The sequence below is a fragment of the Antechinus flavipes genome, chromosome X (assembly GCF_016432865.1).
Source record: "Antechinus flavipes isolate AdamAnt ecotype Samford, QLD, Australia chromosome X, AdamAnt_v2, whole genome shotgun sequence".
Taxonomy (NCBI): domain Eukaryota; kingdom Metazoa; phylum Chordata; class Mammalia; order Dasyuromorphia; family Dasyuridae; genus Antechinus; species Antechinus flavipes.
Genome location: NC_067404.1, coordinates 80,753,304 through 80,781,147, shown reverse-complemented (window position 1 = coordinate 80,781,147; position 27,844 = coordinate 80,753,304). Strand labels below are relative to the sequence as shown.

The following is a 27,844-nucleotide window of genomic DNA, read 5'->3' as shown; positions in this document are numbered from 1 at the left end:
CAGGGGTTAACAAGATGGCAAGTAATACAGAATTGGTAATTTTAACCATAAATGTGAACAGGGTAAACTCCCCCATAAAAAGGAAGCGGTTAACAGAATGGATTAAAAGCCAGAATCCTACAATATATTGTTTACAGGAAACACACCTGAAGCGGGGAGATACATGCAAAGTAAAGGTAAAAGATTGGAGCAAAATCTACTATGCTTCAGGTGAAGTCAAAAAAGCAGGGGTAGCCATCCTGATCTCAGATCAACCAAAAGCAAAAATTGATCTAATTAAAAGAGATAAGAAAGGGCACTATATCTTGATAAAGGGTAGCATGGATAATGAAGCACTATCAATATTAAACCTATATGCACCAAGTGGGGTAGCATCTAAATTCTTAAAAGAGAAACTAAGAGAGCTGCAAGAAGAAATAGACAGTAAAACTATAATAGTGGGAGATCTCAACCTTGCACTCTCGGAATTAGATAAATCAAACCACAAAATAAATAAGAAAGAAGTCAAAGAGGTAAATAGAATACTACAAAAGTTAGATATGATAGATCTCTGGAGAAAACGAAATGGAGACAGAAAGGAGTACACTTTCTTTTCAGCAGTTCATGGAACCTATACAAAAATTGACCATATATTAGGACATAAAAACCTCAAACTCAAATGCAGTAAGGCAGAAATAGTAAATGCATCCTTTTCAGACCATGATGCAATGAAAATTACATTTAAAAAAAACCAGGGGAAAGTAGACCAAAAAATAATTGAAAACTAAATAGTCTCATACTAAAGAATGATTGGGTGAAACAGCAAATCATAGACATAATTAATAACTTCACCCAAGAAAACGACAATAATGACACATCATACCAAAATGTATGGGATGCAGCCAAAGTGGTAATAAGGGGAAATTTCATATCTCTAGAAGCCTACTTGCATAAAATAGAGAAAGAGAAGGTCAATGAATTGGGCTTACAACTAAAAATGCTAGAAAAGGAACAAATTAAAAACCCCAGTCAAACACTAAACTTGAAATTCTAAAAATAAAAGGAGAGATCAATAAAATTGAAAGTAAAAAACTATTGAATTAATTAATAAAACTAAGAGTTAGTTCTATGAAAAAACCAACAAAATAGACAAACCCTTAGTAAATCTGATTAAAAAAAGGAAGGAGAAAATCAAATTGTTAGTCTTAAAAATGAAAAGGGAGAACTCGCCAATAACGAAGAGGAAATTAGAGCAATAATTAGAAGTTACTTTGCCCAACTTTATGCCAATAAATTCAACAACTTAAATGAAATGGAAGAATACCTTCAAAAATATAGCTTGCCCAAACTAACAGAGGAAGAAGTAACTATCCTAAACAATCCCATCTCAGAAAAAGAAATAGAACAAGCTATTAACCACCTCCCTAAGAAAAAATCCCCAGGACCAGATGGATTTACATGTGAATTCTACTAAACATTTAAAGAACAATTAACTCCAATGCTATATAAACTATTTGAAAAAATAGGGTTTGAAGGAGTCCTACCAAACTGCTTTTACTACACAGACATGGTACTGATACCTAAACTACGTAGGTTGAAAACAGAGAAAGAAAATTATACACCAATCTCCCTAATGAATATTGATGCTAAAATCTTAAAAATATTAGCAAAAAGATTACAGAAAATCATCCCCAGGATAATACACTATGACCAAGTAGGATTTATACCAGGAATGCACAGCTGGTTCAATGTTAGGAAAACTAGTAACATAATTGACTATATTAATAACCAAATAAACAAAAACCATATGATCATCTCAATAGATGCATTAAAAAGTATTTGATAAAATCCAACATCCATTCCTAATAAAAAACACTTGAGAGTATAGGAATAAATGGACTTTTCCATAAAATAGTCAGGAGCATCTATTTAAAACCGTCAGTAAATATCGTATGCAATGGGGAAAAACTGGACCTTTCCCAGTAAGATCTAGAGTGAAGCAAAGTTGCCCACTATAACCATTATTATTCAATATTGTATTAGAAACACTAACCTCTGCAATAAGAGTCGAGAAAGAGATTAAAGGAATTAGAGTAGGCAATAAGGAAACCAAATTATCGTTCTTTGCAGATGATATGATGGTATACTTAAAGAACCCCAGAGATTCTACTAAAAAGCTATTAGAAATAATTCATAATTTTAGCAAATTAGCAGGATACAAAATAAATCCTCATAAATCCTCAGCATTTTTATACATCACCAACAAAATCCAACAGCAAGAGATACAAAGAGAAATTCTATTCAAAATAACTGTCAACAGCATAAAATATTTGGGAATCTATCTATCAAAGTAAAGTCAGGAATTATATGACCAAAATTATAAAAAACTTTCCACACAAATAAAGTCAGACTTAAATAACTGGAAAAATATTAAGTGCTCTTGGATAGGCCGAGCGAACATAATGAAGATGGCAATACTCCCTAAACTAATCTATTTATTTGATGCTATACCAATCAGACTTCCAAGAAAATATTTTAATGATCTAGAAAAAATAACAATAAAATTCATATGGAACAATAAAAGGCTAAGAATCTCAAGGGAATTAGTGAAAAAAAAATCAAATGACAGTGGCCTAGCTGTACCCGATCTAAAATTATATTATGAAGCAGCAGTCACCAAAAGCATTTGGTATTGGCTAAGAAATAGATTCGTTGATCAGTGGAATAGGTTAGGTTCACAAGACAGAATAATCAACTACAGCAATCTAGTATTTGACAAACCCAAAGGTCCTAACTTTTGGGATAAGAATTCATGATTAGATAAAAACTGCTGGGATAACTGGAAATTAGTATGGCAGAAATTAGGCATGGACCCACACATACCACCGTATACCAAGGTAAGATCAAAATGGGTCCATGATTTAGGCATAAAGAATGAGATTATAAATAAATTAGAGGAGCATAAGTTTATCTCTCAGACTTGTGGAGGAGAAAGAAATTTGTGACCAAAGATGAACTAGAGACCATTACTGATCACAAAATAGAAAATTTTGATTATATCAAATTAAAAAGCCTTTGTACAAACAAAACTAATGCAGAGAAGATTAAAAGGGAAGTAATACACTGGGAAAACATTTTTACAGTTAAAGGTTCTGATAAAGGCCTCATTTCAAAATATCTAGAGAATTGACTCTAATTTATAGGAAATCAAGCCATTCTCCAATTGATAAATGGTCAAAGGATATGAACAGACAATTTTCAGATGATGAAATAAACTATTACATCTCATATGAAAGAGTGTTCCAAATCACTATTGATCAGAGAATTGCAAATAAAGGTAACTATGAGATATCACTACATACCTGTCAGATTGGCTAAGATAACAAGAAAAAATAATGATGAATGTTGGAGGGGATCAGGGAAAACTGGGACACTAATGCATTGTTGGTGGAGTTGTGAACGAATCCAACCATTCTGGAGAGCAATCTGGAATTATATCCAAAAAGTAATCAAACTGTGCATATCCTTTGATCCAGCAGTGCTACTTCTGGGCTTATATCCCAAAGAAATACTAAAGAAGGGAAAGGGACCTGTATGTGCCAAAATGTATGTCGCAGCCCTGTTTGTAGTGGCTAGAAACTGGAAATTGAATAGATGCCCACTGATTGGAGAATGGTTGGGTAAATTATGGTATATGAATGTTATGGAATGTTATTGTTCTGTAAAAAATGACCAGCAGCATGAATACAGAGAGGCTTAGAGAGACTTACATGAACAGTAGGAGGGACTTCTGGGAACTTCAGATGGGAAATGATGTTCTTCACTGTGGAGCCGCAGCAGGGATTTCTGCTTCCTGTTGATGGCAAGGCTCTTCTTCAAACTGGAGCAGCAGGAGGGACTTCTGGTTACTTGTGATAGCAAGTGTACTTCTTCAAACTGGAGCTGCACTTGGGAATCTGCTTTGGTGTAATGACAAAGGCCTCTCTCCACCGCGGAACTGCAGCGGGGATATCTGCTTACTTATGATGGCAAGTGTCCTTCTTAAACTGGAGATCCAGCTGAGACCTCTGCTTGGTTGTGATGGCAAAGGCCTCTCTCCAACCCGGAGCTGCGGCTTAGACCTCTGCTTTGTTATGATGGCAAAGGACTCTCTCCACTCTAGAGCTGCAGGATGGACCTCTGCCTTGTTGTGATGGCAAAGGCGTCTCTCCACCCTGGAGCTGCAGCTGGGACTGCTGGTTACTTGTAATGGCAAGTGTTGTTCTTCCAACTGGAGCTACAGTGGGACCTCTACTTTAAGATGAAAAAGGCCTCTCTCCACCCTGGACCTGCAGCTGGGACCTCTGCTTTTTGTGATGGCAAAGGCCTCTCTCCGCCCTGGAGCAGCAGCAGGGATTTCTGGTTACTTGTGATGGCAAGTGCTGGTCTTCACCCTGGAGCTACAGCAGGGACTTCTACTTTGTTGTGATGGCAACTGCTGATCTTCACCCTGGAGCAGCAACAGGGACTTCTTATTACTTGTGATGGCAAGTGCTGGTCTTCACCCTGGAGCTGCAGCAGGGACTTCTGGTTACTTGTGATGGCAAGTGCTGGTCTTCACCCTGGAGCTACAGCAGGGACTTCTGCTTTGTTGTGATGGCAACTGCTGATAGTCACCCTGGAGGAGCAGCAGGGACTTCTGCTTCCATGTGATGGCAAGAGCTGGTCTTCACCCTGGAGCAGCAGCAGGGACTTCTGGTTATTTGTGATGGCAAGTGCTGGTCTTCACCCTGGAGCTGCAGCAGGGACTTCTGCTACGTTGTGATGGCAAGTGCTGGTCTTCACCCTGGAGCTGCAGCAGGGACTTCTGATTCTTTGTGATGGCAAGTGCTGGTCTTCAAACTGGAGCTACAGAGGAACATCTACTTTAAGATGACAAAGGCCTCTCTCGAACCCGGAGCTGCAGCCGGGGCTTCTGCTTTGTTATGATGGCCTAGGCCTCTCTCCACCCTGGAGCTGCAGCTGGGACCTCTGCTTGGTTGCGATCACAAAGGACTTTCTCCACCCCGGAGGGTCACCAGGGACTTGTGGTTACTTGGGATATCAAGTGTTGTGCATTGAATGGCAGCTGCAGCAGAGACCTCAGCCTGATTGTGATGGCAAAGGTCTCTCTCCACCCTAGAACTCCAGCAGGGACCTTTACTTTGTTGTGATGGCAAAGGCCTCTCTCCACCGGACAACTATAGCAGGGACTTGTGGTTACTTGGGATGGCTAGTGTTGTCCTTCGAATGGCAGCTGCAGCTGGGACCTCAACCTGGTTGTGATAGGAAAGGTCTCTCTCCACCCAAGAGCTGCTGCTGGGACTACTGGTTACTTGTGAGATCAAGTCCTGGTCTTCACCCTGTAGCTGCCGCAGGGACTTCTGGTTACTTGTGATGGCAAGTGCTGGTCTTCACCCTGGAGCAGCAGCAGGGACTTCTGATTACTTGTGATGGCAAGTGCTGGTCTTCAAACTGCAGCTACAGAGGCACGTCTACTTTAAGATGACAAAGGCCTCTCTCGAACCCGGAGCTGCAGCTGGGACCTCTGCTTGGTTGTGATCACAAAGGCCTTTCTCCACCCCGGAACTTCACCAGGGATTTATGGTTACTTGGGGTATTAAGTGTTGTGCTTTGAATGGTAGCTGCAGCAGAGACCTCTGCCTAGTTGTGATGGCAAAGGCCTCTCTCCACCCTACAGCTGCAGCAGAGAGGTCTGGTTACTTGGGATTGCACGTGTTGTTCTTCAGACTGGAACTGCATGTCAGACCTCTGCTTTCTTGTGATGGCAATGGCCTCTCTCTACCCTGGAGCTGCAGCTGGGACCTCTGCTTTTTTCTTGTGGCAAAGGCCTCTCTCCACCCGAGAAGTATATCAGGGATTTCTGGTTACTTGGGATGGCTAGTGTTGTTCTTTGAAAGGCAGCTACAGCTGGGACCTCTACTTTATTGTGATGGCAAAGAACTCTCTCCACCCCAGAGCTGCAGCTGGGTTTACTGGTTATTTGTGATGGCAATTTGTCTTCTTCACGCTGGAGCTGCAGCAGGGACTTCTGCTTTTTTGTGATGGGACCTGCTGATCTTCACCCTGGAGCAGCAGCAGGGACTTCTGCTTCCTTGTGATAGCAAGTGCTGGTCTTCACCCTGGAGCAGCAGCAGGGACTTCTGCTTCCTTGTGATGGCAAGTGCTGGTCTTCACCCTGGAGCTGCAGCAGGGACTTCTGCTTCCTTGTGATGGCAAGTGCTGGTCTTCACCCTGGAGCTGCAGCAGGGACTTCTGGTTACTAGTGATGGCAAGTGCTGGTCTTCACTCTGGAGCTGCAGCAGGGACTTCTGGTTACTTGTGATGGCAAGTGCTGGTCTTCACCCTGGAGCTGCAGCAGGGACTTCTGATTCATTGTGATGGCAAGTGCTGGTCTTCACCCTGGAGCTGCAGCAGGGACTTCTGCTTACTTGTGATGGCAAGTGCTGGTCTTCAAACTGGAGCTACAGCGGCACATCTACTTTAAGAAGACCAAGGCCTCTCTCCAACCCGGAGCTCTAGCCGAGACCTCTGCTTTGTTATGATGGCAAAGGCCTCTCTCCACCCTGGAGCTGCAGCTGGGACCTCTGCTTGGTTGTGATCGCAAAGGCCTTTCTCCACCCCTGAGCTTCACCAGGGATTTATGGTTACTTGGGGTGTTAAGTGTTGTGCTTTGAATGGTAGCTGCAGCAGAGACCTCTGCCTGGTTGTGGTAGCAAAGGTCTCTCTCCACCCTAGAGCTGCAGCAGGGACCTCTGCTTTTTTCTTGTGGCAAAGGCCTCTCTCCACCCGAGAAGTATATCAGGGATTTCTGGTTACTTGGGATGGCTAGTGTTGTTCTTCGAATGGCAGCTGCAGCTGGGACCTCTGCTTTATTGTGATGGAAAAGGACTCTCTCCACCCCGGAGCTGCAGCTGGGAATACTGGTTATTTGTGATGGCAATTGGTCTTCTTCATGCTGGAGCTGCAGCAGGGACTTCTGCTTTCTTGTGATGACACCTGCTGATCTTCACCCTGGAGCAGCAGCAGGGACTTCTGATTACTTGTGATGGCAAGTGCTGGTCTTCACCCTGGAGCTGCAGCAGGGACTTCTGCATCCTTGTGATGGCAAGTGCTGGTCTTCACCCTGGAGCTGCAGCAGGGACTTCTGCTTCCTTGTGTTGGCAAGTGCTGGTCTTCACCCTGGAGCTGCAGCAAGGACTTCTGGTTACTTGGATAGCAAGTGCTGGTCTTCACCCTGGAGCTGCAGCAGGGACTTCTGCTTCGTTGTGATAGCAAGTGCTGGTGTTCACCGTGTAGCTACAGCAGGGACTTATGGTTACTTGTGATTGCAAGTGCTGGTCTTCACCCTGGAGCTGCAGCAGGGACTTCTGGTTACTTGTGATGGCAAGTGCTGGTCTTCACCCTGGAGCTGCAGCAGGGACTTCTGATTACTTGTGATGGCAAGTGCTGGTCTTCACCCTGGAGCTGCAGCAGGGACTTCTGCTTGGTTGGGATGGCAAGTGCTGGTCTTCACCCTGGAGCAGCAGAAGGGACTTCTGATTACTTGTGATGGCAAGTGCTGGTCTTCACCCTGGAGCTGCAGCAGGGACTTCTGGTTACTTGTGGTGGCAAGTGCTGGTCTTCAAACTGGAGCTACAGAGGCACGTCTACTTTAAGATGACAAAGGCCTCTCTCGAACCCGGAGCTGCAGCCGGGGCTTCTGCTTCGTTATGATGGCAAAGGCCTCTCTCCACCTTGGAGCTGCAGCTGGGACCTCTGCTTGGTTGTGATCGCAAAGGCCTTTCTCCACCCTGGAGCTTCACCAGGGATTTATGGTTACTTGGGGTGTTAACTGTTGTGCTTTGAATGGTAGCTGCAGCAGAGACCTCTGTCTGGTTGTGGTGGCAAAGGTCTCTCTCCACCCTAGAGCTGCAGCAGGGACCTTTGCTTTGGTGTGATGGCAAAGGCCTCTCTCCACCCTACAGCTGCAGGAGAGAGGTCTGGTTACTTGGGATTGCACGTGTTGTTCTTCAGACTGGAACTGCATGTCAGACCTCTGCTTTGTTGTGATGGCAATGGCCTCTCTCCACCCTGGAGCTGCAGCTGGGACCTCTGCTTTTTTCTTGTGGCAAAGGCCTCTCTCCACCCGAGAAGTATATCAGGGATTTCTGGTTACTTGGGATGGCTAGTGTTGTTCTTTGAAAGGCAGCTACAGCTGGGACCTCTACTTTATTGTGATGGCAAAGAACTCTCTCCACCCCAGAGCTGCAGCTGGGTTTACTGGTTATTTGTGATGGCAATTTGTCTTCTTCACGCTGGAGCTGCAGCAGGGACTTCTGCTTTTTTGTGATGGCACCTGCTGATCTTCACCCTGGAGCAGCAGCAGGGACTTCTGCTTCCTTGTGATAGCAAGTGCTGGTCTTCACCCTGGAGCAGCAGCAGGGACTTCTGCTTCCTTGTGATGGCAAGTGCTGGTCTTCACCCTGGAGCTGCAGCAGGGACTTCTGCTTCCTTGTGATGGCAAGTGCTGGTCTTCACCCTGGAGCTGCAGCAGGGACTTCTGGTTACTAGTGATGGCAAGTGCTGGTCTTCACTCTGGAGCTGCAGCAGGGACTTCTGGTTACTTGTGATGGCAAGTGCTGGTCTTCACCCTGGAGCTGCAGCAGGGACTTCTGATTCATTGTGATGGCAAGTGCTGGTCTTCACCCTGGAGCTGCAGCAGGGACTTCTGCTTACTTGTGATGGCAAGTGCTGGTCTTCAAACTGGAGCTACAGCGGCACATCTACTTTAAGAAGACCAAGGCCTCTCTCCAACCCGGAGCTCTAGCCGAGACCTCTGCTTTGTTATGATGGCAAAGGCCTCTCTCCACCCTGGAGCTGCAGCTGGGACCTCTGCTTGGTTGTGATCGCAAAGGCCTTTCTCCACCCCTGAGCTTCACCAGGGATTTATGGTTACTTGGGGTGTTAAGTGTTGTGCTTTGAATGGTAGCTGCAGCAGAGACCTCTGCCTGGTTGTGGTAGCAAAGGTCTCTCTCCACCCTAGAGCTGCAGCAGGGACCTCTGCTTTTTTCTTGTGGCAAAGGCCTCTCTCCACCCGAGAAGTATATCAGGGATTTCTGGTTACTTGGGATGGCTAGTGTTGTTCTTCGAATGGCAGCTGCAGCTGGGACCTCTGCTTTATTGTGATGGAAAAGGACTCTCTCCACCCCGGAGCTGCAGCTGGGAATACTGGTTATTTGTGATGGCAATTGGTCTTCTTCATGCTGGAGCTGCAGCAGGGACTTCTGCTTTCTTGTGATGACACCTGCTGATCTTCACCCTGGAGCAGCAGCAGGGACTTCTGATTACTTGTGATGGCAAGTGCTGGTCTTCACCCTGGAGCTGCAGCAGGGACTTCTGCATCCTTGTGATGGCAAGTGCTGGTCTTCACCCTGGAGCTGCAGCAGGGACTTCTGCTTCCTTGTGTTGGCAAGTGCTGGTCTTCACCCTGGAGCTGCAGCAAGGACTTCTGGTTACTTGGATAGCAAGTGCTGGTCTTCACCCTGGAGCTGCAGCAGGGACTTCTGCTTCGTTGTGATAGCAAGTGCTGGTGTTCACCGTGTAGCTACAGCAGGGACTTATGGTTACTTGTGATTGCAAGTGCTGGTCTTCACCCTGGAGCTGCAGCAGGGACTTCTGGTTACTTGTGATGGCAAGTGCTGGTCTTCACCCTGGAGCTGCAGCAGGGACTTCTGATTACTTGTGATGGCAAGTGCTGGTCTTCACCCTGGAGCTGCAGCAGGGACTTCTGCTTGGTTGGGATGGCAAGTGCTGGTCTTCACCCTGGAGCAGCAGAAGGGACTTCTGATTACTTGTGATGGCAAGTGCTGGTCTTCACCCTGGAGCTGCAGCAGGGACTTCTGGTTACTTGTGGTGGCAAGTGCTGGTCTTCAAACTGGAGCTACAGAGGCACGTCTACTTTAAGATGACAAAGGCCTCTCTCGAACCCGGAGCTGCAGCCGGGGCTTCTGCTTCGTTATGATGGCAAAGGCCTCTCTCCACCTTGGAGCTGCAGCTGGGACCTCTGCTTGGTTGTGATCGCAAAGGTCTTTCTCCACCCTGGAGCTTCACCAGGGATTTATGGTTACTTGGGGTGTTAACTGTTGTGCTTTGAATGGTAGCTGCAGCAGAGACCTCTGTCTGGTTGTGGTGGCAAAGGTCTCTCTCCACCCTAGAGCTGCAGCAGGGACCTTTGCTTTGGTGTGATGGCAAAGGCCTCTCTCCACCCTACAGCTGCAGGAGAGAGGTCTGGTTACTTGGGATTGCACGTGTTGTTCTTCAGACTGGAACTGCATGTCAGACCTCTGCTTTGTTGTGATGGCAATGGCCTCTCTCCACCCTGGAGCTGCAGCTGGGACCTCTGCTTTTTTCTTGTGGCAAAGGCCTCTCTCCACCCGAGAAGTATATCAGGGATTTCTGGTTACTTGGGAGGGCTAGTGTTGTTCTTCGAATGGCAGCTGCAGCTGGGACCTCTGCTTTATTGTGATGGCAAAGGACTCTCTCCACCCCGGAGCTGCAGCAGGGACTTCTGGTTACTTGTGATGGCAAGTGCTGGTCTTCACCCTGGAGCTGCAGCAGGGACTTCTGATTCATTGTGATGGCAAGTGCTGGTCTTCACCCTGGAGCTGCAGCAAGGACTTCTGCTTCCTTGTGTTGGCAAGTGCTGGTCTTCACCCTGGAGCTGCAGCAGGGACTTCTGCTTCGTTGTGATTGCAAGTGCTGGTCTTCACCCTGGAGCTGCAGCAGGGACTTCTGGTTACTTGTGATGGCAAGTGCTGATCTTCACCCTGGAGCTGCAGCAGGGACTTCTGCTTCCTTGTGATGGCAAGTGCTGGTCTTCACCCTGGAGCTGCAGCAGGGACATCTGGTTACTTCTGATGGCAAGTGCTGTTCTTCACCTTGGAGCTACAGCAGGGACTTCTGCTTGGTTGTGATGGCAAGTGCTGATCTTCACCCTGGAGCAGCAGCAGGGACTTCTGATTACTTGTGATGGCAAATGCTGGTCTTCAACCTGGAGCAGCAGCAGGGACTTCTGGTTACTTGTGATGGCAAGTGCTGGTCTTCACCCTGGAGCTGCAGCAGGGACTTCTGATTACTTGTGATGGCAAGTGCTGGTCTTCACCCTGGAGCTGCAGCAGGGACTTCTGGTTACTTGTGGTGGCAAGTGCTGGTCTTCAAACTGGAGCTACAGAGGCACGTCTACTTTAAGATGACAAAGGCCTCTCTCGAACCCGGAGCTGCAGCCGGGGCTTCTGCTTTGTTATGATGGCAAAGGCCTCTCTCCACCCTGGAGCTGCAGCTGGGACCTCTGCTTGGTTGTGATCGCAAAGGCCTTTCTCCACCCCGGAACTTCACCAGGGATTTATGGTTACTTGGGGTATTAAGTGTTGTGCTTTGAATGGTAGCTGCAGCAGAGACCTCTGCCTAGTTGTGATGGCAAAGGCCTCTCTCCACCCTACAGCTGCAGAGGAGAGATCTGGTTACTTGGGATTGCACGTGTTGTTGTTCAGACTGGAACTGCATGTCACACCTCTGCTTTCTTGTGATGGCAATGGCCTCTTTCTACCCTGGAGCTGCAGCTGGGACCTCTGCTTTTTTCTTGTGGCAAAGGCCTCTCTCCACCCGAGAAGTATATCAGGGATTTCTGGTTACTTGGGATGGCTAGTGTTGTTCTTTGAAAGGCAGCTACAGCTGGGACCTCTACTTTATTGTGATGGCAAAGAACTCTCTCCACCCCAGAGCTGCAGCTGGGTTTACTGGTTATTTGTGATGGCAATTTGTCTTCTTCACGCTGGAGCTGCAGCAGGGACTTCTGCTTTTTTGTGATGGCACCTGCTGATCTTCACCCTGGAGCAGCAGCAGGGACTTCTGCTTCCTTGTGATAGCAAGTGCTGGTCTTCACCCTGGAGCAGCAGCAGGGACTTCTGGTTACTTGTGATGGCAAGTGCTGGTCTTCACCCTGGAGCTGCAGCAGGGACTTCTGCTTCCTTGTGATGGCAAGTGCTGGTCTTCACCCTGGAGCTGCAGCAGGGACTTCTGGTTACTAGTGATGGCAAGTGCTGGTCTTCACCCTGGAGCTGCAGCCGGGACTTCTGCTTGGTTGTGATGGCAAGTGCTGGTCTTCACCCTGGAGCTGCAGCAGGGACTTCTGATTACTTGTGATGGCAAGTGCTGGTCTTCACCCTGGAGCTGCAGAGGCACGTCTACTTTAAGATGACAAAGGCCTCTCTCGAACCCGGAGCTGCAGCCGGGGCTTCTGCTTCGTTATGATGGCAAAGGCCTCTCTCCACCTTGGAGCTGCAGCTGGGACCTCTGCTTGGTTGTGATCGCAAAGGCCTTTCTCCACCCTGGAGCTTCACCAGGGATTTATGGTTACTTGGGGTGTTAAGTGTTGTGCTTTGAATGGTAGCTGCAGCAGAGACCTCTGTCTGGTTGTGGTGGCAAAGGTCTCTCTCCACCCTAGAGCTGCAGCAGGGACCTTTGCTTTGGTGTGATGGCAAAGGCCTCTCTCCACCCTACAGCTGCAGGAGAGAGGTCTGGTTACTTGGGATTGCACGTGTTGTTCTTCAGACTGGAACTGCATGTCAGACCTCTGCTTTGTTGTGATGGCAATGGCCTCTCTCCACCCTGGAGCTGCAGCTGGGACCTCTGCTTTTTTCTTGTGGCAAAGGCCTCTCTCCACCCGAGAAGTATATCAGGGATTTCTGGTTACTTGGGAGGGCTAGTGTTGTTCTTCGAATGGCAGCTGCAGCTGGGACCTCTGCTTTATTGTGATGGCAAAGGACTCTCTCCACCCCGGAGCTGCAGCTGGGAATACTGGTTATTTGTGATGGCAATTTGTCTTCTTCACGCTGCAGCTGCAGCAGGGACTTCTACTTTTTTGTGATGGCACCTGCTGATCTTCACCCTGGAGCAGCAGCAGGGACTTCTGCTTGGTTGTGATGGCAAGTGCTGGTCTTCACCCTGGAGCTGCAGCAGGGACTTCTGCTTCGTTGTGATGGCAAGTGGTGGTCTTCACCCTGGAGCTGCAGCAGGGACTTCTGGTTACTTGTGATGGCAAGTGCTGGTCTTCACCCTGGAGCTGCAGCAGGGACATCTGATTCTTTGTGATGGCAAGTGCTGGTCTTCACCCTGGAGCTGCAGCAGGGACTTCTGGTTACTTGTGATGGCAAGTGCTGGTCTTCACCCTGGAGCTGCAGCAGGGACTTCTGATTCTTTGTGATGGAAAGTGCTGGTCTTCACCCTGGAGCTGCAGCAGGGACTTCTGGTTACTTGTGATGGCAAGTGCTGGTCTTCAAACTGGAGCTACAGCGGCACATCTACTTTAAGATGACCAAGGCCTCTCTCCAACCCGGAGCTCTAGCCGAGACCTCTGCTTTGTTATGATGGCAAAGGCCTCTCTCCACCCTGGAGCTGCAGCTGGGACCTCTGCTTGGTTGTGATCGCAAAGGCCTTTCTCCACCCCGGAGCTTCACCAGGGATTTATGGTTACTTGGGGTGTTAAGTGTTGTGCTTTGAATGGTAGCTGCAGCAGAGACCTCTGCCTGGTTGTGGTAGCAAAGGTCTCTCTCCACCCTAGAGCTGCAGCAGGGACCTCTGCTTTGTTGTGATGGCAATGGCCTCTCTCCACCCTGGAGCTGCAGCTGGGACCTCTGCTTTTTTCTTGTGGCAAAGGCCTCTCTCCACCCGAGAAGTATATCAGGGATTTCTGGTTACTTGGGAGGGCTAGTGTTGTTCTTCGAATGGCAGCTGCAGCTGGGACCTCTGCTTTATTGTGATGGAAAAGGACTCTCTCCACCCCGGAGCTGCAGCTGGGAATACTGGTTATTTGTGATGGCAATTGGTCTTCTTCACGCTGGAGCTGCAACAGGGACTTCTGCTTTCTTGTGATGACACCTGCTGATCTTCACCCTGGAGCAGCAGCAGGGACTTCTGGTTACTTGTGATGGCAAGTGCTGGACTTCACCCTGGAGCTGCAGCAGGGACTTCTGGTTACTTGTGATGGCAAGTGCTGGTCTTCACCCTGGAGCTGCAGCAGGGACTTCTGGTTCCTTGTGTTGGCAAGTGCTGGTCTTCACCCTGGAGCTGCAGCAGGGACTTCTGATTACTTGTGATGGCAAGTGCTGGTCTTCACCCTGGAGCTGCAGCAGGGACTTCTGGTTACTTGTGATGGCAAGTGTTGTTCTTCAAACTGGAGCTTCAGAGGGACCTCTACTTTAAGGTGATAAAGGCCTCTCTCCAACTCGGAGCTCTAGCCGAGACCTCTGCTTTGTTATGTTGACAAAGGCCTCTCTCCACCCTGGAGCTGCAGCTGGGACCTCTGCTTGGTTGTGATCGCAAAGGCCTTTCTCCACCCCGGAGCTTCACCAGGGATTTTTGGTTACTTGGGGTGTTAAGTGTTGTGCTTTGAATGGTAGCTGCAGCAGAGACCTCTGCCTGGTTGTGTTGGCAAAGGTCTCTCTCCACCCTAGAGCTGCAGCAGGGACCTTTGCTTTGGTGTGATGGCAAAGGCCTCTCTCCACCCTGGAGCTGCAGCTGGGACCTCTGCTTTTTTCTTGTGGCAAAGGCCTCTCTCCACCCGAGAAGTATATCAGGGATTTCTGGTTACTTGGGATGGCTAGTGTTGTTCTTTGAAAGGCAGCTACAGCTGGGACCTCTACTTTATTGTGATGGCAAAGAACTCTCTCCACCCCAGAGCTGCAGCTGGGAATACTGGTTATTTGTGATGGCAATTTGTCTTCTTCACGCTGGAGCTGCAGCAGGGACTTCTGCTTTTTTGAGATGGCACCTGCTGATCTTCACCCTGGAGCAGCAGCAGGGACTTCTGGTTACTTGTGATGGCAAGTGCTGGTCTTCACCCTGGAGCTGCAGCAGGGACTTCTGCTTCGTTGTGATGGCAAGTACTGTTCTTCACCCTGGAGCTGCAGCAGGGACTTCTGCCTCTTTGTGATGGCAAGTGGTGGTCTTCACCCTGGAGCTGCAGTAGGGACTTCTGGTTACTTGTGATGGCAAGTGTTGTTCTTCAAACTGGAGCTTCAGAGGGACCTCTACTTTAAGGTGACAAAGGCCTCTCTCCAACCCGGAGCTGCAGCCGGGGCTTCTGCTTTGTTATGATGGCAAAGGCCTCTCTCCACCCTGGCGCTGCAGCTGGGACCTCTGCTTGGTTGTGATCGCAAAGGCCTTTCTCCACCCCTGAGCTTCACCAGGGATTTATGGTTACTTGGGGTGTTAAGTGTTGTGCTTTGAATGGTAGCTGCAGCAGAGACCTCTGCCTGGTTGTGATGGCAAAAGTCTCTCTCCACCCTAGAGCTGCAGCAGGGACCTTTGCTTTGGTGTGATGGCAAAGGCCTCTCTCCACCCTACTGCTGCAGCAGAGAGGTCTGGTTACTTGGGATTGCACGTGTTGTTCTTCAGACTGGAACTGCATGTCAGACCTCTGCTGTGTTTTGATGGCAATGGCCTCTCTCCACCCTGGAGCTGCAGCTGGGATCTCTGCTTTTTTCTTGTGGGAAAGGCCTCTCTCCACCGAGAAGTATATCAGGGATTTCTGGTTACTTGGGATGGCTAGTGTTCTTCGAATGGCAGCTGCAGCTTGGACGTCTGCTTTATTGTGACGGAAAAGGACTCTCTCCACCCCGGAGCTGCAGCTGGGAATACTGGTTATTTGTGATGGCAATTGTTCTTCTTCACGCTGGAGCTGCAGCAGGGACTTCTGGTTACTTGTGATGGCAAGTGCTGGTCTTAACCCTGGAGCTGCAGCAGGGACTTCTGCTTACTTGTGATGGCAAGTGCTGGTCTTCACCCTGGAGCTGCAGCAGGGACTTCTGCTTCCTTGTGATGGCAATTGCTGGTCTTCACCCTGGAGCTGCAGCAGGGACTTCTGCTTGGTTGTGATGGCAAGTGCTGGTCTTCACCCTGGAGCTGCAGCAGGGACTTCTGGTTACTTGTGATGGCAAGTGCTGGTCTTCACCCTGGAGCTGCAGCAGGGACTTCTGCTTCGTTGTGATGGCAAGTGCTGATCTTCACCCTGGAGCAGGAGCAGGGACATCTGATTACTTGTGATGGCAAGTGCTGGTCTTCAACCTGGAGCAGCAGGAGAGACTTCTGAATACTTGTGATGGCAAGTGCTGGTTTTCACCCTGGAGCTGCAGCAGGGACTTCTGCTTCGTTGTGATGGCAAGTACTGTTCTTCACCCTGGAGCTGCAGCAGGGACTTCTGCCTCTTTGTGATGGCAAGTGGTGGTCTTCACCCTGGAGCTGCAGTAGGGACTTCTGGTTACTTGTGATGGCAAGTGTTGTTCTTCAAACTGGAGCTTCAGAGGGACCTCTACTTTAAGGTGACAAAGGCCTCTCTCCAACCCGGAGCTGCAGCCGGGGCTTCTGCTTTGTTATGATGGCAAAGGCCTCTCTCCACCCTACAGCTACAGCTGGGACCTCTGCTTGGTTGTGATAGCAATGGCCTTTCTCCACCCCGGAGCTTCACCATGGATTTATGGTTACTTGGGGTGTTAAGTGTTGGGCTTTGAATGGTAGCTGCAGCAGAGACCTCTGCCTAGTTGTGATGGCAAAGGCCTCTCTCCACCCTACAGCTGCAGCAGAGAGGTCTGGTTACTTGGGATTGCACGTGTTGTTCTTCAGACTGGAACTGCATGTCAGACCTCTGCTTTGTTGTGATGGCAATGGCCTCTCTCCACCCTGGAGCTGCAGCTGGGACCTCTGCTTTTTTCTTGTGGCAAAGGCCTCTCTCCACCCGAGAAGTATATCAGGGATTTCTGGTTACTTGGGATGGCTAGTGTTGTTCTTCGAATGGCAGCTGCAGCTGGGACCTCTGCTTTATTGTGATGGAAAAGGACTCTCTCCGCCCCGGAGCTGCAACTGGGAATACTGGTTATTTGTGATGGCAATTGTTCTTCTTCACGCTGGAGCTGCAGCAGGGACTTCTGGTTACTTGTGATGGCAAGTGCTGGTCTTAACCCTGGAGGTGCAGCAGGGACTTCTGGTTACTTGTGATGGCAAGTGCTGGTCTTCACCCTGGAGCTGCAGCAGGGACTTCTGCTTCATTGTAATAGCAAGTGCTGGCCTTCACCCTGGAGCTGCAGCAGGGACTTCTGATTACTTGTGATGGCAAGTGCTGGTCTTCACCCTGGAGCTGGAGCAGGGACTTCTGATTACTTGTGATAGCAAATGCTGGTCTTCACCCTGGAGCTGCAGCAGGGACTTCTGGTTACTTGTGATGGCAAGTGCTGGTCTTCACCCTGGAGCTGCAGCAGGGACTTCTGGTTACTTGTGATGGCAAGTGCTGGTCTTCACCCTGGAGCTGCAGCAGGGACTTCTGATTCATTGTGATGGCAAGTGTTGTTCTTCAAACTGGAGCTACAGAGGCACGTCTACTTTAAGATGACAGAGGCCTCTGTCGAACCCGGAGCTGCAGCCGGGGCTTCTGCTTTGTTATGATGGCAAAGGCCTCTCTCCACCCTGGCGCTGCAGCTGGGACCTCTGCTTGGTTGTGATCGCAAAGGCCTTTCTCCACCCCTGAGCTTCACCAGGGATTTATGGTTACTTGGGGTGTTAAGTGTTGTGCTTTGAATGGTAGCTGCAGCAGAGACCTCTGCCTGGTTGTGATGGCAAAAGTCTCTCTCCACCCTAGAGCTGCAGCAGGGACCTTTGCTTTGGTGTGATGGCAAAGGCCTCTCTCCACCCTACTGCTGCAGCAGAGAGGTCTGGTTACTTGGGATTGCACGTGTTGTTCTTCAGACTGGAACTGCATGTCAGACCTCTGCTGTGTTTTGATGGCAATGGCCTCTCTCCACCCTGGAGCTGCAGCTGGGATCTCTGCTTTTTTCTTGTGGGAAAGGCCTCTCTCCACCCGAGAAGTATATCAGGGATTTCTGGTTACTTGGGATGGCTAGTGTTCTTCGAATGGCAGCTGCAGCTTGGATGTCTGCTTTATTGTGACGGAAAAGGACTCTCTCCACCCCGGAGCTGCAGCTGGGAATACTGGTTATTTGTGATGGCAATTGTTCTTCTTCACGCTGGAGCTGCAGCAGGGACTTCTGGTTACTTGTGATGGCAAGTGCTGGTCTTAACCCTGGAGCTGCAGCAGGGACTTCTGCTTACTTGTGATGGCAAGTGCTGGTCTTCACCCTGGAGCTGGAGCAGGGACTTCTGATTACTTGTGATAGCAAATGCTGGTCTTCACCCTGGAGCTGCAGCAGGGACTTCTGGTTACTTGTGATGGCAAGTGCTGGTCTTCACCCTGGAGCTGCAGCAGGGACTTCTGGTTACTTGTGATGGCAAGTGCTGGTCTTCACCCTGGAGCTGCAGCAGGGACTTCTTCTTCGTTGTGATGGCAAGTGCTGGTCTTCACCCTGGAGCTGCAGCAAGGACTTCTGGTTACTTGTGATGGCAAGTGCTGGTCTTAACCCTGGAGCTGCAGCAGGGACTTCTGCTTACTTGTGATGGCAAGTGCTGGTCTTCACCCTGGAGCTGCAGCAGGGACTTCTGCTTGGTTGTGATGGCAAGTGCTGGTCTTCACCCTGGAGCTGCAGCAGGGACTTCTGGTTACTTGTGATGGCAAGTGCTGGTCTTCACCCTGGAGCTGCAGCAGGGACTTCTGCTTCGTTGTGATGGCAAGTGCTGATCTTCACCCTGGAGCAGGAGCAGGGACATCTGATTACTTGTGATGGCAAGTGCTGGTCTTCAACCTGGAGCAGCAGGAGAGACTTCTGAATACTTGTGATGGCAAGTGCTGGTTTTCACCCTGGAGCTGCAGCAGGGACTTCTGCTTCGTTGTGATGGCAAGTACTGTTCTTCACCCTGGAGCTGCAGCAGGGACTTCTGCCTCTTTGTGATGGCAAGTGGTGGTCTTCACCCTGGAGCTGCAGTAGGGACTTCTGGTTACTTGTGATGGCAAGTGTTGTTCTTCAAACTGGAGCTTCAGAGGGACCTCTACTTTAAGGTGACAAAGGCCTCTCTCCAACCCGGAGCTGCAGCCGGGGCTTCTGCTTTGTTATGATGGCAAAGGCCTCTCTCCACCCTACAGCTGCAGCTGGGACCTCTGCTTGGTTGTGATAGCAATGGCCTTTCTCCACCCCGGAGCTTCACCATGGATTTATGGTTACTTGGGGTGTTAAGTGTTGGGCTTTGAATGGTAGCTGCAGCAGAGACCTCTGCCTAGTTGTGATGGCAAAGGCCTCTCTCCACCCTACAGCTGCAGCAGAGAGGTCTGGTTACTTGGGATTGCACGTGTTGTTCTTCAGACTGGAACTGCATGTCAGACCTCTGCTTTGTTGTGATGGCAATGGCCTCTCTCCACCCTGGAGCTGCAGCTGGGACCTCTGCTTTTTTCTTGTGGCAAAGGCCTCTCTCCACCCGAGAAGTATATCAGGGATTTCTGGTTACTTGGGATGGCTAGTGTTGTTCTTCGAATGGCAGCTGCAGCTGGGACCTCTGCTTTATTGTGATGGAAAAGGACTCTCTCCGCCCCGGAGCTGCAACTGGGAATACTGGTTATTTGTGATGGCAATTGTTCTTCTTCACGCTGGAGCTGCAGCAGGGACTTCTGGTTACTTGTGATGGCAAGTGCTGGTCTTAACCCTGGAGGTGCAGCAGGGACTTCTGGTTACTTGTGATGGCAAGTGCTGGTCTTCACCCTGGAGCTGCAGCAGGGACTTCTGCTTCATTGTAATAGCAAGTGCTGGTCTTCACCCTGGAGCTGCAGCAGGGTCTTCTGGTTACTTGTGATGGCAAGTGCTGGTCTTCACCCTGGAGCTGCAGCAGGGACTTCTGGTTACTTGTGATTGCAAATGCTGGTCTTCACCCTGGAGCTGCAGCAGGGACTTCTCCGTACGTGTGATGGCAAGTGCTGGTCTTCACCCTGGCGCTGCAGCAGGGACTTCTGGTTATTTCTGATGGCAAGTGCTGTTCTTCACCTTGGAGCTGCAGCAGGGACTTCTGCTTGGTTGTGATGGCAAGTGCTGATCTTCACCCTGGAGCAGCAGCAGGGACTTCTGATTACTTGTGATAGCAAATGCTGGTCTTCACCCTGGAGCTGCAGCAGGGACTTCTGGTTACTTGTGATGGCAAGTGCTGGTCTTCACCCTGGAGCTGCAGCAGGGACTTCTGGTTACTTGTGATGGCAAGTGCTGGTCTTCACCCTGGAGCTGCAGCAGGGACTTCTTCTTCGTTGTGATGGCAAGTGCTGGTCTTCACCCTGGAGCTGCAGCAAGGACTTCTGGTTACTTGTGATGGCAAGTGTTGTTCTTCAAACTGGAGCTACAGAGGCACGTCTACTTTAAGATGACAGAGGCCTCTGTCGAACCCGGAGCTGCAGCCGGGGCTTCTGCTTTGTTATGATGGCAAAGGCCTCTCTCCACCCTGGCGCTGCAGCTGGGACCTCTGCTTGGTTGTGATCGCAAAGGCCTTTCTCCACCCCTGAGCTTCACCAGGGATTTATGGTTACTTGGGGTGTTAAGTGTTGTGCTTTGAATGGTAGCTGCAGCAGAGACCTCTGCCTGGTTGTGATGGCAAAAGTCTCTCTCCACCCTAGAGCTGCAGCAGGGACCTTTGCTTTGGTGTGATGGCAAAGGCCTCTCTCCACCCTACTGCTGCAGCAGAGAGGTCTGGTTACTTGGGATTGCACGTGTTGTTCTTCAGACTGGAACTGCATGTCAGACCTCTGCTGTGTTTTGATGGCAATGGCCTCTCTCCACCCTGGAACTGCAGCTGGGACCTCTGCTTTTTTCTTGTGGGAAAGGCCTCTCTCCACCCGAGAAGTATATCAGGGATTTCTGGTTACTTGGGATGGCTAGTGTTCTTCGAATGGCAGCTGCAGCTTGGACGTCTGCTTTATTGTGACGGAAAAGGACTCTCTCCACCCCGGAGCTGCAGCTGGGAATACTGGTTGTTTGTGATGGCAATTGATCTTCTTCACGCTGGAGCTGCAGCAGGGACTTCTGCTTACTTGTGATGGCAAGTGCTGGTCTTCACCCTGGAGCTGCAGCAGGGACTTCTGCTTCGTTGTGATGGCAAGTGCTGGTCTTCACCCTGGAGCTGCAGCAGGGACTTCTGCTTCCTTGTGATGGCAATTGCTGGTCTTCACCCTGGAGCTGCAGCAGGGACTTCTGCTTGGTTGTGATGGCAAGTGCTGGTCTTCACCCTGGAGCTGCAGCAGGGACTTCTGGTTACTTGTGATGGCAAGTGCTGGTCTTCACCCTGGAGCTGCAGCAGGGACTTCTTCTTCGTTGTGATGGCAAGTGCTGGTCTTCACCCTGGAGCTGCAGCAAGGACTTCTGGTTACTTGTGATGGCAAGTGTTGTTCTTCAAACTGGAGCTACAGAGGCACGTCTACTTTAAGATGCCAGAGGCCTCTGTCGCACCCGGAGCTGCAGCCGGGGCTTCTGCTTTGTTATGATGGCAAAGGCCTCTCTCCACCCTGGCGCTGCAGCTGGGACCTCTGCTTGGTTGTGATCGCAAAGGCCTTTCTCCACCCCTGAGCTTCACCAGGGATTTATGGTTACTTGGGGTGTTAAGTGTTGTGCTTTGAATGGTAGCTGCAGCAGAGACCTCTGCCTGTTTGTGATGGCAAAAGTCTCTCTCCACCCTAGAGCTGCAGCAGGGACCTTTGCTTTGGTGTGATGGCAAAGGCCTCTCTCCACCCTGGAGCTGCAGCTGGGACCTCTGCTTTTTTCTTGTGGCAAAGGCCTCTCTCCACCCGAGAAGTATATCAGGGATTTCTGGTTACTTGGGATGGCTAGTGTTGTTCTTCGAATGGCAGCTGCAGCTGGGACCTCTGCTTTATTGTGATGGCAAAGGACTCTCTCCACCCCGGAGCTGCAGCTGGGAATACTGGTTATTTGTGATGGAAATTGTTCTTCTTCACGCTGGAGCTGCAGCAGGGACTTCTGGTTACTTGTGATGGCAAGTGCTGGTCTTAACCCTGGAGCTGCAGCAGGGACTTCTGCTTCGTTGTGATGGCAAGTGCTGGTCTTCACCCTGGAGCTGCAGCAGGGACTTCTGCTTCCTTGTGATGACAATTGCTGGTCTTCACCCTGGAGCTGCAGCAGGGACTTCTGCTTGGTTGTGATGGCAAGTGCTGGTCTTCACCCTGGAGCTGCAGCAGGGACTTCTGGTTACTTGTGATGGCAAGTGCTGGTCTTCACCCTGGAGCTGCAGCAGGGACTTCTGCTTCCTTGTGATGGCAAGTGCTGGTCTTCACCCTGGAGCTGCAACCGGGACTTCTGCTTGGTCGGGATGGCAATTGCTGGTCTTCACCCTGGAGCTGCAGCAGGGACTTCTGGTTACTTGTGATGGCAAGTGCTGGTCTTCAAACTGGAGCTACAGAGGCACATCTACTTTAAGATGACAAAGGCCTCTCTCGAACCCGGAGCTGCAGCCGGGGCTTCTGCTTTGTTATGATGGCATAGGCCTCTCTCCACCCTGGAGCTGCAGCTGGGACCTCTGCTTGGTTGTGATCGCAAAGGCCTTTCTCCACCCCTGAGCTTCACCAGGGATTTATGGTTACTTGGGGTGTTAAGTGTTGTGCTTTGAATGGTAGCTGCAGCAGAGACCTCTGCCTGGTTGTGATGGCAAAAGTCTCTCTCCACCCTAGAGCTGCAGCAAGGACCTTTGCTTTGGTGTGATGGCAAAGGCCTCTCTCCACCCTACAGCTGCAGCAGAGAGGTCTGGTTACTTAGGATTGTACGTGTTGTTCTTCAGACTGGAACTGCATGTCAGACCTCTGCTTTGTTGTGATGCCAATGGCCTCTCTCCACCCTGGAGCTGCAGCTGGGACCTCTGTTTTTTTCTTGTGGCAAAGGCCTCTCTCCACCCGAGAAGTATATCAGGGATTTCTGGTTACTTGGGATGGCTAGTGTTGTTCTTCGAATGGCAGCTGCAGCTTGGACGTCTGCTTTATTGTGACGGAAAAGGACTCTCTCCACCCCGGAGCTGCAGCTGGGAATACTGGTTGTTTGTGATGGCAATTGGTCTTCTTCACGCTGGAGCTGCAGCAGGGACTTCTGCTTCGTTGTGATGGCAAGTGCTGGTCTTCACCCTGGAGCTGCAGCAGGGACTTCTGGTTACTTGTGATGGCAAGTGATGGTCTTCAAACTAGAGCTACAGAGGGACATCTACTTTAAGATGACAAAGGCCTCTCTCGAACCCGGAGCTGCAGCCGGGGCTTCTGCTTTGTTATGATGGCATAGGCCTCTCTCCTCCCTGGAGCTGCAGCTGGGACCTCTGCTTGGTTGTGATCGCAATGGCCTTTCTCCACCCCGGAACTTCACCAGGGATTTATGGTTACTTGGGGTATTAAGTGTTGTGCTTTGAATAGTAGCTGCAGCAGAGACCTCTACCTGGTTGTGATGGCAAAGGTCTCTCTCCACCCTAGAGCTGCAGCAGGGACCTTTGCTTTGGTGTGATGGCAAAGGCCTCTCTCCACCCTACAGCTGCAGCAGAGAGGTCTGGTTACTTGGGATTGCACGTGTTGTTTTTCAGACTGGAACTGCATGTCAGACCTCTGCTTTGTTGTGATGGCAATGGCCTCTCTCCACCCTGGAGTTGCAGCTGGGACCTCTGCTTTTTTCTTGTGGCAAAGGCCTCTCTCCACCCGAGAAGTATATCAGGGATTTCTGGTTACTTGGGATGGCTAGTGTTGTTCTTCGAATGGCAGCTGCAGCTTGGACCTCTGCTTTATTGTGATGGAAAAGGACTCTCTCCACCCCGGAGCTGCAGCTGGGAATACTGGTTATTTGTGATGGCAATTGGTCTTCTTCACGCTGAAGCTGCAGCAGTGACTTCTGGTTACTTGTGATGGCAAGTGCTGGTCTTCACCCTGGAGCTGCAGCAGGGACTTCTGCTTCATTGTAATAGCAAGTGCTGGTCTTCACCCTGGAGCTGCAGCAGGGACTTCTGGTTACTTGTGATGGCAAGTGCTGGTCTTCACCCTGGAGCTGCAGCAGGGACATCTGATTCTTTGTGATGGCAAGTGCTGGTCTTCACCCTGGAGCTGCAGCAGTGACTTCTGGTTACTTGTGATTGCAAATGCTGGTCTTCACCCTGGAGCTGCAGCAGGGACTTCTCCGTACGTGTGATGGCAAGTGCTGCTCTTCACCCTGGCGCTGCAGCAGGGACTTCTGGTTACTTCTGATGGCAAGTGCTGTTCTTCACCTTGGAGCTGCAGCAGGGACTTCTGCTTGGTTGTGATGGCAAGTGCTGATCTTCACCCTGGAGCAGCAGCAGGGACTTCTGATTACTTGTGATAGCAAATGCTGGTCTTCACCCTGGAGCTGCAGCAGGGACTTCTGGTTACTTGTGATGGCAAGTGCTGGTCTTCACCCTGCAGCTGCAGCAGGGACTTCTTCTTCGTTGTGATGGCAAGTGCTGGTCTTCACCCTGGAGCTGCAGTAGGGACTACTGGTTACTTGTGATGGCAAGTGCTGGTCTTCAAACTGGAGCTACAGAGGCACGTCTACTTTAAGATGACAGAGGCCTCTGTCGAACCCGGAGCTGCAGCCGGGGCTTCTGCTTTGTTATGATGGCAAAGGCCTCTCTCCACCCTGGAGCTGCAGCTGGGACCTCTGCTTGGTTGTGATTGCAAAGGCCTTTCTCCACCCCTGAGCTTCACCAGGGATTTATGGTTACTTGGGGTGTTAAGTGTTGTGCTTTGAATGGTAGCTGCAGCAGAGACCTCTGCCTGGTTGTGATGGCAAAAGTCTCTCTCCACCGTAGAGCTGCAGCAGGGACCTTTGCTTTGGTGTGATGGCAAAGGCCTCTCTCCACCCTACTGCTGCAGCAGAGAGGTCTGGTTACTTGGGATTGCACGTGTTGTTCTTCAGACTGGAACTGCATGTCAGACCTCTGCTTTGTTTTGATGGCAATGGCCTCTCTCAACCCTGGAGCTGCAGCTGGGACCTCTGCTTTTTTCTTGTGGCAAAGGCCTCTCTCCACCCGAGAAGTATATCAGGGATTTCTGGTTACTTGGGATGGCTAGTGTTCTTCGAATGGCAGCTGCAGCTTGGACGTCTGCTTTATTGTGACGGAAAAGGACTCTCTCCACCCCGGAGCTGCAGCTGGGAATACTGGTTATTTGTGATGGCCATTGGTCTTCTTCAAGCTGGAGATGCAGCAGGGACTTCTGCTTTCGTGTGATGACACCTGCTGATCTTCACCCTAGAGCAGCAGCAGGGACTTCTGATTACTTGTGATGGCAAGTGCTGGTCTTCACCCTGGAGCTGCAGTAGGGACTTCTCCGTACGTGTGATGGCAAGTGCTGGTCTTCACCCTGGCGCTGCAGCAGGGACTTCTGGTTACTTCTGATGGCAAGTGCTGTTCTTCACCTTGGAGCTGCAGCAGGGACTTCTGCTTGGTTGTGATGGCAAGTGCTGGTCTTCACCCTGGAGCTGCAGCAGGGACTTCTGCTTCCTTGTGATGGCAAGTGCTGGTCTTCACCCTGGAGCTGCAGCAGGGACTTCTGGTTACTTGTGATGGCAAGTGCTGGTCTTCACCCTGGAGCTGCAGCAGGGACTTCTGGTTACTTGTGATGGCAAGTGCTGGTCTTCACCCTGGAGCTGCAGCAGGGTCTTCTGGTTACTTGTGATGGCAAGTGCTGGTCTTCACCCTGGAGTTGCAGAAGGGACTTCTGCTTGGTTGTGATGGCAAGTGCTGTTCTTCACCCTGGAGCAGCAGCAGGGACTTCTGATTACTTGTGATGGCAAGTGCTGGTCTTCACCCTGGAGCTGCAGCAGGGACTTCTGGTTACTTGTGATGGCAAGTGCTGGTCTTCACCCTGGAGCTGCAGCAGGGACTTCTGGTTACTTGTGATGGCAAGTGCTGGTCTTCACCCTGGAGCTGCAGCAGGGACTTCTGGTTACTTGTGATGGCAAGTGCTGGTCTTCACCCTGGAGCTGCAGTAGGGACTACTGGTTACTTGTGATGGCAAGTGCTGGTCTTCAAACTGGAGCTACAGAGGCACGTCTACTTTAAGATGACAGAGGCCTCTGTCGAACCCGGAGCTGCAGCCGGGGCTTCTGCTTTGTTATGATGGCAAAGGCCTCTCTCCGCCCTGGAGCTGCAGCTGGGACCTCTGCTTGGTTGTGATCGCAAAGGCCTTTCTCCACCCCTGAGCTTCACCAGGGATTTATGGTTACTTGGGGTGTTAAGTGTTGTGCTTTGAATAGTAGCTGCAGCAGAGACCTCTACCTGGTTGTGATGGCAAAAGTCTCTCTCCACCCTAGAGCTGCAGCAGGGACCTTTGCTTTGGTGTGATGGCAAAGGCCTCTCTCCACCCTACAGCTGCAGCAGAGAGGTCTGGTTACTTGGGATTGCACGTGTTGTTCTTCAGACTGGAACTGCATGTCAGACCTCTGCTTTGTTGTGATGGCAATGGCCTCTCTCCACCCTGGAGCTGCAGCTGGGACCTCTGCTTTTTTCTTGTGGCAAAGGCCTCTCTCCACCCGAGAAGTATATCAGGGATTTCTGGTTACTTGGGATGGCTAGTGTTCTTCGAATGGCAGCTGCAGCTTGGACGTCTGCTTTATTGTGACGGAAAAGGATTCTCTCCACCCCGGAGCTGCAGCTGGGAATACTGGTTATTTGTGATGGCAATTGGTCTTCTTCACGCTGAAGCTGCAGCAGTGACTTCTGGTTACTTGTGATGGCAAGTGCTGGTCTTCACCCTGGAGCTGCAGCAGGGACTTCTGCTTCATTGTAATAGCAAGTGCTGGTCTTCACCCTGGAGCTGCAGCAGGGACTTCTGGTTACTTGTGATGGCAAGTGCTGGTCTTCACCCTGGAGCTGCAGCAGGGACATCTGATTCTTTGTGATGGCAAGTGCTGGTCTTCACCCTGGAGCTGCAGCAGTGACTTCTGGTTACTTGTGATTGCAAATGCTGGTCTTCACCCTGGAGCTGCAGCAGGGACTTCTCCGTACGTGTGATGGCAAGTGCTGCTCTTCACCCTGGCGCTGCAGCAGGGACTTCTGGTTACTTCTGATGGCAAGTGCTGTTCTTCACCTTGGAGCTGCAGCAGGGACTTCTGCTTGGTTGTGATGGCAAGTGCTGATCTTCACCCTGGAGCAGCAGCAGGGACTTCTGATTACTTGTGATAGCAAATGCTGGTCTTCACCCTGGAGCTGCAGCAGGGACTTCTGGTTACTTGTGATGGCAAGTGCTGGTCTTCACCCTGCAGCTGCAGCAGGGACTTCTTCTTCGTTGTGATGGCAAGTGCTGGTCTTCACCCTGGAGCTGCAGTAGGGACTACTGGTTACTTGTGATGGCAAGTGCTGGTCTTCAAACTGGAGCTACAGAGGCACGTCTACTTTAAGATGACAGAGGCCTCTGTCGAACCCGGAGCTGCAGCCGGGGCTTCTGCTTTGTTATGATGGCAAAGGCCTCTCTCCACCCTGGAGCTGCAGCTGGGACCTCTGCTTGGTTGTGATTGCAAAGGCCTTTCTCCACCCCTGAGCTTCACCAGGGATTTATGGTTACTTGGGGTGTTAAGTGTTGTGCTTTGAATGGTAGCTGCAGCAGAGACCTCTGCCTGGTTGTGATGGCAAAAGTCTCTCTCCACCGTAGAGCTGCAGCAGGGACCTTTGCTTTGGTGTGATGGCAAAGGCCTCTCTCCACCCTACTGCTGCAGCAGAGAGGTCTGGTTACTTGGGATTGCACGTGTTGTTCTTCAGACTGGAACTGCATGTCAGACCTCTGCTTTGTTTTGATGGCAATGGCCTCTCTCCACCCTGGAGCTGCAGCTGGGACCTCTGCTTTTTTCTTGTGGCAAAGGCCTCTCTCCACCCGAGAAGTATATCA

General features: G+C 50.5%; 2 long non-coding RNA genes across 72 annotated transcripts in view; one reads left to right on the top strand and one right to left on the bottom strand.

Annotated features, from left to right (window-relative positions):
- LOC127542868 (uncharacterized) overlaps positions 1 to 27,844 on the bottom strand; it is a 67,345-nt gene that overhangs the window by 19,499 nt on the left and 20,002 nt on the right. For 23 of the 50 annotated variants that reach the window (XR_007948833.1, XR_007948832.1, XR_007948851.1 and 20 more), the window contains 9 exons: positions 26,994 to 27,457; positions 24,952 to 25,376; positions 23,724 to 24,615; positions 16,586 to 16,865; positions 14,828 to 15,305; positions 11,626 to 13,935; positions 11,051 to 11,345; positions 6,604 to 9,822; positions 3,750 to 5,543 (listed from right to left, as the gene is read on the bottom strand). This is a non-coding gene — a long non-coding RNA (uncharacterized LOC127542868). Of the gene's footprint in view, positions 1 to 3,749; positions 5,544 to 6,069; positions 9,823 to 11,050; positions 11,346 to 11,625; positions 13,936 to 14,313; positions 14,358 to 14,489; positions 14,582 to 14,827; positions 15,306 to 16,585; positions 16,866 to 17,533; positions 17,646 to 19,206; positions 19,487 to 20,434; positions 20,771 to 21,612; positions 21,828 to 22,663; positions 22,832 to 23,275; positions 23,444 to 23,611; positions 24,616 to 24,951; positions 25,377 to 26,565; positions 27,576 to 27,844 lie in introns of those variants that run through there. The other 27 variants (XR_007948855.1, XR_007948856.1, XR_007948864.1 and 24 more) reach the window with 27 other exon arrangements.
- LOC127542873 (uncharacterized) overlaps positions 16,929 to 27,844 on the top strand; it is a 32,454-nt gene continuing 21,538 nt past the window's right edge. For all 22 annotated transcript variants that reach the window (XR_007948890.1, XR_007948894.1, XR_007948906.1 and 19 more), the window contains exon 1: positions 16,929 to 17,020. This is a non-coding gene — a long non-coding RNA (uncharacterized LOC127542873). The remainder of the gene's footprint in view (positions 17,021 to 27,844) is intronic.